The following is a 16,981-nucleotide window of genomic DNA, read 5'->3' on the forward strand; positions in this document are numbered from 1 at the left end:
TGCTCCAACTGCTGAGCCAAACCACCAGGGCTGTTTTTATCCAATAAGAAAACAAAATGTATCATATGTTTATAATTGTCACTTCACTCTTGACTTACTAGAGAGAATTTCTCTTCACTCAGGCATTGATGAGGCCCAAATATTGCACTTATAATTTTATGTTTCTGATGATTGGAAGCTGCACCTGCCATCTCCCCTCCATTGCCCATATATTTTTGGTTCTGGCCTATATAGGACATGTTCTTTTTATTTTTATTAATTTATTTTTGTTACAGGTGTTTCTCCTTTTTTCCCGCAGACACCCTTGGACATGTTCTAATTGCAATATGACCTCTGAACATAAACCTTTGTGTCACAACCCCAAGTTAGTTGACACAGCTCATTCCTACATAAAATTATTAGCCATAATTGGCTATTCATACGAGTGACTGTGAACCACATATTATATTCCATTAAGCCTAAACTAAAAGTATTCCCAGTTCAACTTCCCCATAGGTATGGTCATTCAACCATCACCTGACATACAGGAATGTGTGATGGGTGGAGAGAAGGCCTGGGAAGAAGCAGTGGCCTTAACAAATTCTGGTAAAATTACTCTCTTACAAGGGTTATAAACACTCAGCGAAACACTTTTGAACAGAATGAGGGAAAGTTTTTATTCTCCAAGTTCCCTCTCTGTTGGATTACTGCAGGTCACCCTCATCTTCTCTTAATAACATGTGATTTGCATATTTTATTATATTTTATCAGTATATTAATTTTTTCAACATGAAAACATTTCTTATTGAGAATTGTATATTTTTTTTTCATTTGATCTGAATATTTTTATATGGCTCAACTGAAAAATATGCTCATCTTCATTTTATTATTTAATAACATATCATTGCAAGTTATGCTGCTTAATAGAGTATTCCTTGGAATAAATGTGTGTGTGAAGGGGTATCATATTCTTCCTTGTCAAAAAGATGGAAAATTGCCTGGCCCAGGTGTGGTTCAGTGGTCGAGCATCAGCCCATGCACCAGGAGGTTGGCAGTTTGATTCCTGGTCAGGGCACATGCCCATGTTGTGGGCCAAATCCCCAGTGCGGAGCATGTAGCAGGCAGCTAATTGATGTTCTCTCTCATTGATTTTCCACTTCTCTCTTCCTCTCCTTTCTCTCTAAAAATCAATAAAGAAAAAAAAAATATATGGGAAGTTTAGATATCCTGGTGGTAACTTATATAATGCAACCTCCATCAAAATCTTGCACTCTGAAAAATGAAAAAAAAAAAAGTACACATACATGATGCTTTGGAAAAAAACATAAATGTGTACTTTCAAGGGGAACCATCTTTCCGTCATGATGTTTTAAATGTGAGCTTTTTTCTTCAAAGGAAATGAATATGGATGATCAGGTTGGTTGACTAAAGCTACTGAATTCTACCCACGAGTTTACTGAATCAGAATTCATTCCTTTATTTAATCAGAAGTTTTATAAAAGTCTATTATTTTTCATTAATTAAAGGTTTTTCTTGTAAAAGAATTAAATATGTATTATCTACCTTCTCTTTCTTCTTTCAATTTCTCCTGCCTCCTTGTTATATAAAAGAACCAAAGATAGCCTTGGTACCCTAGGTTGTTTATTTCTTTATCGCAGACTAAGACCCTGCAGCATAAAACCTGCTGGTACCAAACTCAATTTTCACACATCCAGTTGTTTTCAACATAGCCCAAATAGGCAGATTTTAGCCAGTTAGAGCCTGCCTTTGTGTGTGTGTGTGTGTGTGTGTGTGTGTGTGTGTGTGTGTGTAATAAGTAGATTCATTCTCATGTATAAAGTGGTTGCCCATGGGACCATATACAAGAGTTGCACAGAATCCTAGAAAAATGCATCTCTCTAAAGGCAACTCAGAATAGTATGACATATCCTGAGAAACTCTGCCTGACATCTGCTAGCCGTAGATAAAATAAAGCCAGGGCTGAAAAGACCCAAGCTGCTGCTGTCTTTCGAGCTCTTCGATCCAAGACTCCCTCTCATGCTGTTGAGCAACTATGTCACTGAGACATGTGAGCCCCCTCTCTGATTCCTAGTCCCTTGGGGAGTTCCCTTGCCCTCCTCTTCTTCTGAGCAGTGGTTCCTTGCACGGTAGCGGTTGGATGGTCTCATGTGGTGAGGGACTTCCCTGCATGGGATCCTGTCAGAGTGCCACGGGACAAAGCTTATGTGTGCTACTGTCACTGTGGTCATGTCTCTCTCTTTGATGAACTCTGAAATTCCTCGGATCGGCTACATTCCTCTATCCAAAATCTATCCTCTATTTTTCTGTGAGAAAGTCAAGTATCTAACCAAGACAGTGCATCTAACATCACAAAATTCAGAAAGTGGGAACCACAAGGTGGCTCCTAAAATGTCTGTGAAGATGGCCTTAGTGACGGCAGGAATGTCAATGACAGCATTTCGGATTTGGCATAATTATGTGGAAGCCAGAGAGAGCTTTCAATTGGAAGAAGAAGAAGTTTCAAGAAGGTTGAGCTCAGTTCAAAATCAAAACTCAGAGAGTTATCTTGAAATTGTTGCTGTTTAAAATTTGTGTATCAAGGTAGTAGTAACATTTCTGGTTCTCACATTCTGGAAAATCACAGAGCAGTTTTTGCTATAAAAGAGAAATTGCCTAAAACACCAATCAGAAAGAATATATGCACCTTTATGTTCATAGCAGCACTATTTATAATTGCTAAGATCTGGAAGCAGCCCAAGTGTTCATCAATAGATGAGTGGATAAGAAAGCTGTGGTACATTTACACAATGGAACACTATGCAGCTGTAAGGAGGAAAGATCTCTTACCCTTTGAGATGACATGGAGGAACCTGGAGAGTATTATGCTAAGCGAAATAAGTCAGTCAGAGAAAGACAAGTACCACATGATCTCACTTATTTGTGGAACATAATGAACAAAATAAGTTGATGAACAAAATACATCCAGAGACATGGAAGTAGGAGACAGGTTGACAAACCTCAGACGGAGGGGTGGAGGGGGTGCTGAGAAGAGATAAACCAAAGAACTTGTATGCATACATGCATAACCAATATAACCAGTGGATACAGACAGCAGTGTGATGGGAGTGGGGAGGAGGGAGTCAATGGGGGTAAAAAGGAGGGATATCTGTAACACTTCAAAAATAAAGATAAATTAAATCTAAAAAAAAAAGTAACTGTTGCCCTGGCTGGTCTGGCTCAGGGGTTAGAACACTGGCCTGCGACTGAGGGTCACAGGTTTGATTCTGGTCAAGGGCACATACCTGGGTTACAGGTTTGCTCTCCAGCCCTGGTTGGGGTTGTGTGGGAGGCAACCAACTGATGTGTTTCTCTCATGTTGATGTTTCTCTCTCTCTCCTTTCCTCCCTCCCTCTCTTCCACTCTCTCTAAAAATCAGTGGAAAAATATCCTTGGGTTAGGATTGAAAGAAAAAAAATTTTTTTTTCAGGAATTATTTACTTGGAAGAAGCAGAAATTGACTCAAATTATCACAAGTCAAAAGTTAGAATTTGTTATCTTGTACCTCTGGTATGGGAGGAACAACCAGACCCCATGAGGCGCTACACTCAGGTACTGAAATGTCAGAAACAGAATGTTCAGGACTGAATTGTGTCTGCTCTGCCCCTTTAACCCCCAGTCATGCGGAATTATCCTAACCCTCCAGCACTTCAGAATGTGACTGTATTTGGAGATGGGGCCTTTACAGAGATAATTAAAGTATAATGAGGTCACATGAGTGAGCCCTAATCCAGTGTAACCAGTGTCTTATAAGAAGAGATTAGGACACAGACACACACACAGGGAAGACCATTGAGGACACAGTGAGGTGACAGCCATCCACAAGGAAGGGAGAAAGGCCGCAGAACAAACCAAGCCTGGTGACACCTTGATCTCGGATTTTCCGCTTCCAGAACTGTGAGACAATATATTTCTGCTCTTTAGTTTTCTCCTCTCCTGCTGCAGCCTGGGTATTTTATTATCGCAGCTCTGACAAACTCACACACAGAGATGACAAAGTTACAAGCCCCACCTCCGTGGAGTCCATGATCTCTCTTCTGCTCTCCTCATCTCCATTGCCTCATTTATCTGCATCTACAGAAGGTTTGTCGTGATGCGGTGCACAGCTGAGAAAGAGGGTCCACCAGCCTCCATCCCAGGACGGCTCTCAGCTGCATTGCCCCATAGCAACCACATGAAGTCTCCAGGAACACAGAACACAGCTAACCCAGCTGGGTCAAATGTCCATCCTGGTAGAACAAGGGAGAGGAGGATCACGTGTGCCAGTGTAGAAACCTCGCCTTCCCAATCTGCTTGAGCTGTTGGGACTAAGCAACTGATACAGGGCTGGGGAAGGCAGGCCACTCCAGTTATTCTAAGTAAATCTGAGAAGTGGAAGGATAACTATCAGACAAAATCAGCACAATAAGGCCCATGTGGCTGGATCGAACTCCTTGTACATCCCCCCTCAGCTGGTAAATAGACAGTAAAAGGGAATGGAGAGAGGACATAGCTCTAGTAGCTTATTCCAAAAAGCCTGGAGACCAATAACATGTAAGAAATTCATGATGACTTTAACCAAAACGAGGGAAAGAGTAGGGCTGAGCTTCACACATGCTCACACGCGCACACATGCACATACACACACATACACACACGCGCACACATGCACATGCACACACGCACACACATGCACATGCACACACACTCCTCAGCTGTCATTTTGTGAGTTTTTTTTCTTCCCTCTTTAATTCTGTTCTTTTTATTTTTAACACAGACAAAATGCACACATGGGGGCATAATGAAAAGGAAACATCCGCTGTGTTTTTTCTGTTGTGTCTCTAAGAGTGGATGCAGATCCTACACATGAATAAAGATAGTTCTATGTCCTTGGAAAATGCACATATATTCACTAATGTATTCAGTTTCATATTACAAAAATTTAACAGTGACAAGGTTTAGCAAAAAAGGGGAATATATTTTTAATGTATGGTCACAGCACACAGAAACCACAGAGAGAAATGCAGGTGGACCACTCTGAACCAGAGACTCAAATACCATCCAGATCTTCTCTCACCTTTCAGCTACGCCTCTCTCGGGTTCAGTTCCTTTGCTTATCTCTTGCTATCTCTGTTTCCCCAGTTCCAAGAAAAGGTACAGCTCCCAGAAAGAAACAATATAAACCTACATCTCTTTGTTCTATTGCCAAGTTCCCAGGGAAGGCCCCTGACTGTCCTGGCGTGGGTCCGTGCTCCATCTTCAGACCAATGAAGAGTGGCAGTGACAGTGGCATCACCTGAGAACACCGCCACTCTGACACAACCAGACCCTGCACAGGGCAGGCCCTCCCTAGGAAAGTGCAGCCAGGTGGTTGGAATGGCGTGGGCCGTGAGCTGGGGACACAAAATTACAGCTGTCTGCTTCAACAAACAGCAAAAAAAAAAAGGGAAAGACTTAGAATCACACCATTTAAAAGTAATAGTTGGAACATTTGAATACCTTTTATTTTCAGACTGCAAAAGTATAGTTTCTGTTCACACTTTAAGATAGAAATAGGGGTAGGATTGTGTGGGTGTTTTAAAGTTTTAAAAAATATATTTTATGTAATTTCTAAATTCTCACTTCTACTTTTATCATTTGAAAAAATAACTATTCTTCAAAAGTAATAAGAAAGGAGACATCAAGTTTTTCAAAGTGTTATTTCTGTCTTCTGAACACTTGTAACTTGTACATTGAACATACATGATTCATGGGGTGTCATCATGAAATACTTTTATTGTATCTGTCACTGTTCTTTTAAATTTATTTAGTGGGGCTCATTTTCTCTGTACCTGGACAAGAATTTGGGGAATTCTATAACTTTGCAGGTCACTCTTAAGTAATGCAAATCATCTCAGTACAGAAGTGAACATTTCCAGTCCCCTGCAATTTTCAAAACTCAAATTTGATTTAACTGAGGTGTCTCTCCTTTACCAGGTCACAGCACATAGAAACCACAGAGAGAAATGCCAGTGGACCACTCTGAACCGGAAGCCTACAGTTGAGTTAGGGGAAGGAGTGTTTCTCTTTTCCTCATCCAATGTTCTGTTTCTTCCCGACCTACTGCAGTTTGCCAACCATGGATCCTGTTCTCGCAGGGTTGGGGGTTCCAAGGGATAGTGGGGAGACAAGAGAAGAAACAATCAGGATCAAAGTGGTACTGGCATGAGGTGGCTGCGTGCTCTCCAGTGCTGGCAGATGTGTAAGGCTGATTCTTTCTCTCTGAGCATTTGTGTGGGTGCCTCAGAGGTCTTTCTCCAGCCACCCATGTGGTGGGCATCTCCCACTTGCAGTTCCCTATTTAGGGGTGATGACTTCCTCAGACTCATGTGTATTGCTCAGAGCCATGGGAATCCAGCAATACCTGTGGCTCTGTGCCCCTCCAGGTCTTAGACAAGACCTGACCCACAGTGGCTTTCTCATGGGTGGGCTCTTGTCTGACCCACAGGAAACATTCATGCTCCTTTTCTTGGGGATGCAGGCCTCCCACACAGCCACCTCTCTATCCTACAGCCGTCAGCACAGCTGCTGCATCCCTTGTCCTTAGATTTCTCAAATGGGAATCAGACACCAGTTTTCTGGGTCCCCAGTGTATGGACCATAAACCAGGCTCTCCATGTGGTCCCCTTCATGCCTCTCACAGTACTTTGAGTTGAGGGCAAGCATCATTTGGGGGGCTGGGACTTAGCACATCAACTCTTTATAAAAGTCCTCTGCACACATTTCTCCAGTCTCCTCACATTCTGACCTCTGATGTAGGTAAGGGTTAAAGTTTCTCATCACCTAACCTAAAAGTTAGCATCCTTATTTTGGAAACTCAGTTTGGTCTACAATCTTCCTCAACTTAGGGTCTTAGCCAAAACTTCCACTTTAATATCCTATTATATACTACAAAATGCCCCCTTTTAAAAAATGTAAATAATAAATAAATAGGGGGTTTCAAGATGGTGGGGGAGTAGGAGAATCTTTTTTGCAACTCCTCCCAGAATTAAGCTGGAAATAAACTAAATTGGAGAAAAACTACCCTGATTACCAACTGAAGAATAGCTGAAGAAGAGACTTTTAAACAAGGAAGGTCAGAAATCACCTGGAGACTGGTAGGAAAGCCACTTAAAAACAAAACAAAACAAAACAAAACCCACAACAACAAAAACCAGAGCACAGGATTTTCATTCGCAGCCACTCACCCTGGGTTTTGGCAGAGGGAGGGCAGTGTGGACTGGAGCTGCCGGAGCAGAGTCTGGGGCTGGAGGCATTGCAGGGAGGTGTGGAAGAGAGGATACCTGCACTTGGTCATTCCCAGGCCCCCTCGACACAGCAGCCATTTCTCCTGGGAGGTACAAATCCCTCCCAGCAGCAGCAGCCTGGGGAAAGGCAATTACTCCACTCTTGGGGATACAGCCACCCCACCCTCAGGAATCCTGCTGGCTCCACCCTTGGGAGTCCCACTCACCCCACCCTGCATCTCAAACCCTGCTGAGGAGGCAGCAGCAGAGGTTAATCCTATGTCTCTAAGCAGACTCAGGGGGCATCAGTGAGTGGCTTTGAGGAGGGTCCATTTCCTCTTCTTTCCTAGGAATCTGATTGGTACCTCCCCCTCATGGGAGAACTGATAGAAACTCCTGGCTTCCAGCAGACCCCACCAGGCTGCCTGTGACCGCCGCCATGCTGAGGTCAGGGAAATATTCTGGGACTCAGATGTACAGCTCTAGGATGGGGCAACACACCCACTATCTTTCCTGAAATATGAATGGCACCTCCCCTTCATGGGAGACCCAGAGGTCCCCAGAATCCTGATTCTTCCAAAAGCACTTTTGGAAACAACCTTTTAAAGTGACTGAGTCTGACAGCTGACCATCAGGCAGAGGCAGGTGGAGGCAGATCCCAAGGTGCCTTGGAATGTTTGCTGACACACTTCTGGGACCTGTGCTGCTGATAAGCGGGCCTGAGAGCTCAGCTTGGCCCCCCTGTGCACAGCTAAGCCCTATGGAGGCAGTCACAAACTGTGGACTGTTTGAAGCTTTGAACAAGTTGCTGAGAGCCGTAAGTGGACAGCTTCAGATAATGGCTAGAACCAAAGTACCTCCCAGGAGGCCCAGAAACAGTATAGAAAACAGTCAGCCCTAATTAACATAAGACTAAGAGATCCAAAGGGAGATCCCAGCAGGCAACTCTTTCGAGATGAACTCCACATTGCTTTTTTGGGTGTTATTTTCTTTTTCTTAAAAAAAAAAAAATTATTGATTTTTTAGAGAAAGAGGGAGGGAAAAGGGGAGAAGGAGAGAGAAACATCACTGTGTGTGTGGGAGCAAAAGTGATCCTGAAAGGGAATTTCATAGCATTAAACGCCTACCTCAAGAAACAAGAAAAATCTCAAATAAACAATTTAATCCTACACCTGAAGAACTAGAAAGAGAACAACAAGAAAAGCCCAGAGTAAGCAGAAGGAAGAAAATAATAAAGATCAGAGTCAAAATAGATGACATGGAGCATTAAAAAAAAATAAACAAAGTGTTGATTATTTAAAAAGATAAACAAGATTGCTGAACCTTTAGCCAGAAACAAAGTGAGAAGACCCATATAAATAAAATCAGACATGAAAGAGGCAAAGTAATAACTGACATCACAGAAACACAAATATTGTAAGAAAATACTATGAGCAACTATATGTCAACAAAATGAACAACCTGGGTGAAATGGACAAATTCCCAGGAACATATAATCTTCCAAAATTCAGTCAGGAAGAATCAGAAAACCTTAATAGAATGATAACAACAGATGAAATTGAAGCATAGCTAAAAAATTCCAAGCAAACAAAAGTCCTGGACTGGATGTCTTCGCAGGTGAATTTTACCAAATATCCAATGAAGAACTAACACCTATCCTTCTCAAACTATTCCAAAAAATTCAAGAGGAAGGAAAACTTCCAAACTCTTTATAAAAGCTAGCATTATCCTGATTCTAAAACTGGATGAGGACACTACAAAGAAAGAAAATTATAGGCCAATATACCTGATGAACATAGATGCCAAAATCCTCAACAAAATATTAAAAAACAAAACAACAACAACAACAACAAAAAAAACCACATCCAGCAATATCTTAAGGAGATCATACAACATGACCAAGTGAGATTTATTCTGGGGATGCAAGCTGGCACAATATCCTCAAATTAATAAATGTGATACATCACATAACATGAAGGACAAAAATCACATGATCATATCAATAGATGCAGAAAAAACATTCAATAAAAACCAGCACCCATTTATGATAAAAATACTTAGCAAGGTGGAAACAGAAGGATAATATATAAACATAATAAAGACTGTATATGACAAACCTACAGCCAATGTCAAACTAAATGGGCAAAAATTAAAATCATTTCCCTTAAGATCAGGAACAAGACAGAGATATCTGTTTTCATCACTCTTATTCAACATAATGCTGGAAGTCCAAGCCACAGTGATCAGACAAAAAGAAGAAATAAAAGGAAAGGTAGCCAAATGGGAAAGGAGAAAATAACATTGTCATTATTCACAGATGACATGATATTGTACATAGAAAACCCTAAGGACTCCACCAGAAAACTACTAGATCTAATAAATGAATTTGACAAAGTAGCAGGATACTAAACTAGTACCCAGAAATCAATGTCATTTTTATAAACCAATAACAAATCCTCAGAAAGAGAAACAAAGAAAGCAATCCCATTTATTGTTGCAAGCACAACAAAAAATAATATACCTAGGAATAAACTTAACCAAGGAGGTAAAATACCTATACTTAGAAAATTATAGAACATTGAAGAAAGAAATAGAGGAAAAGGCAAACAAGTGGAAGTGGAAGCATATACCATGTTCATGGATTGGATTGGAAGGATTAACATCATTAGCATGTCCATACTATCCAAAACAATCCATAGATTCAATGCAATTTCTATTAAAATACTAATGGCATATTTCACAAATCTAGAACAAATAATTCCAAATATATATTTGGAAATGCAAAAGACCTTGAATAGCCCCAGCAGCTTTGAGAAAGAAGAATAAAGTTGAAGGGATCACAATTCTAAATATCAAACTATTCTAAAAAGCCACTGTAATCAAAACAGCCTGGTATGGGCACAAGAAAAGGCTTATAGATCAATTGAACAGAAGAGAGAGCCCAGAAATCAACCAATCCTTTATGGTCAATTAATATTTGACAAAGGAGGCAAGAATATACAATGGAGTAAAACAGTCTGTTCAATAAATGGTGTTGGGAAACATTGGACAGATACATGCAAAAAAATGCAACTAGACCACCAACGTACACCATACACAAGAATAAACTCAAAATGGATAAAAGATTTAAATGTAAGTCACAAAACCATAAAAATCTTAGTGAAAACATAGGCAATAAGATGTCAGACTTCTCTCAGAGCTATCTATTTGCTGATATGTCCCCAAGGGCATGGGAAACATAGAAAAAAAATAAACAAATGGAACTACATCAAATGAAAAAGCATCTGCACATCGAAAGGAACCATCAACAAAACAAAAAGGAAACCTACTCTGTGGGAGAAAATATTTGCCAAAGATTCATCTGTTAAGGGATTAATCTCCAAAATATATAAAGAATTAATACAACTCAACAAAAGGAAGACAATCCAATTAAAAACTGGGCAAAGGACCTGAATAGACATTCTCCAAAGGGGACATACAGATGGCCAATAGAAACATGAAAAAATGCTCAAGGTCTAATCATCAGAGAAATGCAAATTAAAACTACAATGAGGTATCCCCTTACACCTGTCTGAATGGCTACTATAAAGAAATCAACAAACAACAAATGCTGGTGGGGATGTGGAGAAAAGGGAACCCTAGTACACTGTTGGTAGGGATGCATACTCGTGCAGCCACTGTTGAAAACAGTATGGACCTTTCTTCAAAAAGTAAAAATGGAATTGCCTTTTGATCCAGCAATCCCACTTCTGGGTATATATCCTCAGAATTCTGAAATACCAATCAGAAAGAATATATGCATCCTTATATTCATAGTAGCATTATTTACAACAGCCAAGATCTGGAAACAATTCAAGCTCCCATCAGTAGATGAGTGGATAAAAAAAGCTGTGATACATTTACACAATGGAATACTACATGGCTATAAAAAGAACAAGAGTTCTTACTGTTTGCAACAGCATGGATGGATCTGGAAATTATCATGCTAAGCAAAATAAGCCAGTCAGAGAAAGACAAATACCATATGATCCCACTAATATGTAGAATCTAATGAACAAAATAAACTGATGAAAAAAGTGGAACCAGGGGCATAGATATGTGGAACAGATGGGCAAATGTCAAAGGGGCGGAGTATGCGTGTGTGTGGTGGGGGACTAGATAAAGGAAGGTGAAGGGATTAGCTAAAGAACATATATGAATAGCCCAGGGACACAGACAACAGTGCAGGGAGGGCCAAGAGAAGGGTGCTGAGGGCTGGGTAGAGGTGGACAAAGGGAAAGGAGGAGGGCAAAAATGGGGGACATCTGCAATAGTGTTAACAACAAAATTTTTAAATAAAATATCATAAATAAATATGTATTGGTTCACCCCCTCAAAGCTGTTTTTGTTTGGAAAATTTAAAAATGTACCATACATTGTTCTCAGTCCATCTATTCTTAAGCTCTAGGCATCTTAGGGCTTTCCATCCTGCTCTGCTTTAGAGTTAAATCTGGAAGTGACAATACTTTTCATTTATATAGCACTTCGGAGTTTAAAAAGGAGTGCTGCCAAGTTGCTTATTTCTACATTCAACTGTTTAGAATTAGAAGACATAAAAGAACTGTTAGAAAAAAGACAGAGCTATGAATGTATCCCTCTGTGTTCACCTCAAGCAGGTAAGCAAGTGAGCAAGTACACAAAGGATTGTACAACTTCAGAAGATTTGTACCTCAGTGAGATGACCATTTTATTGTTCGTTTCAACTGTTCTTCTGGATATACTCATTGATCTTTATGCTGCTAAAAAACCAGGTTTTCTGTTCGTCCTTGAAAAGAGGCATTCAAACTTGAAGGTTGAACTCAATGATGCTTTATTTTAATATTGAACATGTTCACTGGTGTTAATGGAGTGAAATGACTGCTCTCCAGGCAATGCTATCTTTCAAGGAGTTCTTCACACATGTGTTATAAGACCAAGTGAGGATGCCCCAAGCAGGGTGCTTGCAAGAAGGTCAAGGGCTCAAGCCACATCTTATCCAGACAATACAGGTTGCTTTCATTGCTGCCTTAGTTTCATTTCCAGAGTCTAAGTTACTGTTCCCCACTGAGACTAGTCATTTTCTCTGGAATAAAGGTTTGTTAATGATGGAACTGTGGCTTTCTAACACATGCGCACACACATACACACACACACACACACACACACACACACACACACACACACAGCCAATTAAAAAAAATCTCTTTCATCTTTCCTTTTCCTTTTCTCCTTTCTTTTCTTCCCTCACCCTCTTCCTCTCCTTCTCTCTCTCTCTTTCTATTTTGTTCTCTACATAAACCATTCACTCTAACTTTAGCCCAACTAAAGATGTCTCTCTTAGCATTTGCCTGATCACTGAGCCTCTGTGCTTTTCTCGCTGGAGAAAAGCCTCGGCAGTCACTAACTAAGGTCTACCTTCTCTTCCAATTGTCCTTCCTCCTGTGCCTGGGCAGGAAAGTCCCCTGCAGCCCCACGGGACACTCCAGACATGGTCCCTCACCACAGGAAGTCACCCAGCCTTTTTGAGGAAGTGGGCTAACCTTCATGTTTATCTCCTGATGACTTCTTTAATTTCTTACTCTGACTATACAAATTTAAGAAATTTGATGAGAGAAAATGGATTTCTTTGTCAATAATAAGGGGCCTATCAAAAACCTCTTAGTCCTGGCAGCAATCAGCCTAGGGGCTGTGCTATATTCTTTAGCCTGTGTCAGGACAGACACCACCATTGCCTGTCACCTCAGCAAGCCTGACTTAGCAGGGCTGACCTCAGCACTCTCCCTTTCAGGGTTGTTAGGTATGGCAATATCCGACCTTACTCCATTTTCTAATGTGTCCTAGGTCTTTTCAATCAAAGTTGTTTTACCATTTCATTCATTTATTAGTTTATGCAACCAATGAATGTTATTGAGTAAGTCTGTCTACCTGACACTCCTGTGTCAGCTGATAAAGGCAGTCTAGAAAGGATTCCTGATTTGAAGAACTCACGGTCCAGCAGAGAATGTGTCTCTGCATCTGCCTTCTAGCAGGCTAAGAATTCAGAGTACTGTATACCTCTGGAGCCACTTCAAGTCTTCCTGGCTCCACGTCATGCTCCAGCTCCAGCTGCAGCCACCTGCACAATGTAGGCTCTGCACAGCTGGAAGCAGCAACCCGACAGCATCTTGCATCTTGACAGGCCCATATCAACGACCTCTCACTTCCTACCCCAGGGTTTCTCAAACATCGGCTTGGGTCCCTCCATGGACACCCGGTTAGCACCCACTCATGTGTAACTATGACATATGGGAGTTAACTCTGGTGGGGCACCCTTGACCAATGGCTGATGGGAGCTTCCCCTTTTCATTTCTGGGCCAAGATAGTAAGCCAGAAGCAATACCACATCTTGGCAGATATTGCAGCAACTAGCACTGCCATCAAGGACAAAAGTTGTAGCAGATTGAGCCCCATCATACCCTGTTTAATTCTCTGTTTGGTTCCTACACAATCCAGACATATCATGGCAGAGACCAGTGGGCTACTGAGAATTACACAAATGGTAGCCAACTGCAATGACTGTAATAAATAAATACATACACACATTTATTGGAGCAGACTAGCTCTTCTTTGGCACTCAGCATGCAGCTATTGATATGGTAAATGTATTTCTCTCAATGGCCATCAATAAGAAGAATAAAAAGCAGTTTACTTTTATTAGAGAGATGTACCACTACTTTCTTGAGCTCTCCTATTCTTTGTAATGATATAATCTTAGGAGCATTGGTTATATTGATATTCCCTAAACCACCATGCTTGTCCTCCTTTATTGATCATATCATGCAAATTGGACCTGGTGAGTATAAAGTGGCCAGAGATCTTTATGTTCTGGTAAAATACAAGTGTAGCTGTGGGGGAGAGATAAATGACATAAAAATGCAAGAATCTGCCACTCTGGTAATGATTTTAGGAATCTAATGGTTTGGGGAAAGAAGGGAAATCCCCTATAAGAAAACGAGGAAGTGGTTGCACCTTGCATCCTCAACCAGTTTTTTTTTTTTTTTTTTTTAAATAAAGCAAAAGGACAAGGCACTTGGTGAGACTCATTGGATTTTGGAGACATAGCATATACCACACTTGGGAAAACTACTCTGATCCACTTGTTGGATAACTCAGAAGGTTACAATTTTTTAAAAAATCCTCATCCGAAGATACTTTTCAATTTATCTTCAGACAGAATGGGAAGGGGAGGGAGAGGGAGAGGGAAAGGAGAGGAGGAGAGAGAGAAACATCAATGTGAGAAAGACACATTGATTGCTTGCCTCCTGCATGACCCAGGCCAGGGTTGGGGACTGAACCACAACCAAGGTATGTGTTTTTTATCGGAATCAAACCTGCAACTGTTTGGGCTGCTGCTGAGCCAAATTGGTCAGGGCAGAAAGTTACTATTTTTAAATAGGGCTCAGAGCAAAAGAGGGCTCTGCAGAAGGTCTAGGCTACCAATCATGGATTAAAAGTATTTGAAAAATGATGTTACGTTGTTGCTGACATGTACTATGTAGTCTGGCCTACACGGTTGTGTCTGTACTGGACATAAACAGATTTGTTTTTTCTTGTCATTATGCCCTAGACAATGCAGTATAACAACTACTTGCCTAGCATTTACATTATATTAGGTATTATAAATAACCTAAAATAATTTTAAGTTTATGGGAGAATGTGCATAGGTTATATGCAAATACTATGTCATTTATATAAGGGACTTGAGCATGCGGATTTCTCTGTCTGTGGGTGTGGGAGGGGTGCCTGGAACCAATCCCCCGCAAATACGGAGGGACAACTGTACGGCAGGTCGCCTCTCAGCTTTCTTTATTGCGGGCTTGAGATTCAATTTCCTTGGGTTTACTGAGTCATTTATCACTCTTCCATCTGCTTCTAACATTCAAATTTTCTTGTCTCTTTTTTTTATCCTTGAGGGGTTATTCCTTTTAAAAAAACAACCCTGTCTTCCTGTTTCTCATCATGGCCAAGGATCAAGGTGAAAAGGAGAACCTTGTGGGGGAGCTTCCTCTCCGAAAGCTCTGCCTCAATGTCCCTGTGGGTGAGAGTAGACAGGCTGACCCAGCCGCCAAGGTCCTGGAGCAGCTCACAGGCCAGAGCCCTGTGCTCTCCAAAGCTAGATGCACCATCAGATACTTTGGCGTCAAGAAAAATGAAAAGATTGCCATCCACTGCACAGTCTGTGGGGGCCGAGGCAGAAGAACTCTTAGAGAAAGGTCTAAAGGTGTGAGAGTATGAGTTACCAAAAAATAACTTCTCAGATACTGGAAAGTTAGATTTTGGGATCCAGGAACACACTGATCTGGGGATCAAATATGAGCCAAGCATTGGTATCTGTGGCCTGGACTTGTGTGGTGCTGGGCAGGCCCGGTTTCATCACCGCAGACAAGAAATACAGCACAGGCTGCACTGGGCCAAACTCAGAAGCACAAAGAGGAGGCCGTGGGCTGGTTCCAGCAGAAGGAGGGTGGGATCATCCTTCCTGACAAATTAATTCCCTTTTCTATACAAAAAGCCAATAATATGTTTTCAAGGAAATGTAAACAGAATAAAGCAAAACAAAACCCAACCCTTTATTGTTATCTTAGTGAGATTTCAGAAGGAAGAGAATGTCTATATATGTATATAAATTCATTCTCTATCTCTGAATACATGTTTAGACACATGTTTTTAAAACAAATTTAAAAAGAATCAAAATATGATACCTCTGACTCAGTTTCTTACGTTCAACAGAATAACAAAGAGCTATATAAGAATAAATTATATTATCCATTTTAAATCAAATTTTCTGTCATTACTATTTTCTTACTTTCCCATTTCAGCTCTGACATAGAGGACAACCTTGATGAGCGTCTGAGTTTTGTATCAGAAGAACCACACAAGAATCAGCCGTATTTTCTGATTATGGCCCTTAGGGTGGACTGTGGTCCATCTTAAGGGGACTCTACCTCTTAATTCAGAGAAAGTGAAGTTTCTCTTTACGTGGAAGTGTAGCAAAATTGTACATTTGTTTAAATTACATCTTGGATGTTTGTAGCAAAAATGTAGTTTATTTCGTTTTTACTGATCTGGCCTATACATAGGGGAGGAAGCCAAACTTTATTTTGTTCCATCCAGTCAACTTTGAAAACATTCAGTTGTTTTTCGCAATCTGTCCAGTCACAGTGGATCTCCCAAGGCCCAGCTCCTCTTCCGTCTTCTCCAGAGTGGCTGGTTAGTGCAGAGGCTTACAGGGGCTCCTTTGCAGAGGAGTTTCTTAGATCTCCGGAGGTCTTCGATGTGGAAATCCATGGTAAAGAACTCTGAACCGTTCTTATGGTCTACTTGATGCTTAACTACCTCCTTTTGGCTGACCAGGCCCTACCTTGCCACTCACTGGTGGATGAAATCTGGGTACAGGTCCCCTAAATCTGCATAGTCTGTGTTATGTCTCAAAGACAAGGCTACTTCCCCAGCCCAGGCCACAATAACCCACATGGTACCCATGAAAAAGATAACCCTACCTCAAGTAAAACCTGTTCGTATTTTACATATTTCTCATAAATAAAACCAGCAATTATTTCAAAATCATACAAATAAAATAAATGAATATAAAAAACATTAAATTTAGTTGATCAATAACAGTAATTAGGAACCGCAAGTCATTA

The 16,981-nt window shown here is 40.9% G+C and overlaps 1 pseudogene; it reads left to right on the forward strand.

Moving 5' to 3' along the window:
- Nucleotides 1–15,296: 15,296 nt before the first annotated feature.
- LOC118619228 lies at nt 15,297–16,271 on the forward strand (annotated as a pseudogene).
- Nucleotides 16,272–16,981: the final 710 nt, after the last annotated feature.

Source organism: Molossus molossus, unplaced genomic scaffold (genome assembly GCF_014108415.1).
Source record: "Molossus molossus isolate mMolMol1 unplaced genomic scaffold, mMolMol1.p scaffold_m16_p_6, whole genome shotgun sequence".
NCBI classification, from domain to species: Eukaryota; Metazoa; Chordata; class Mammalia; order Chiroptera; family Molossidae; genus Molossus; species Molossus molossus.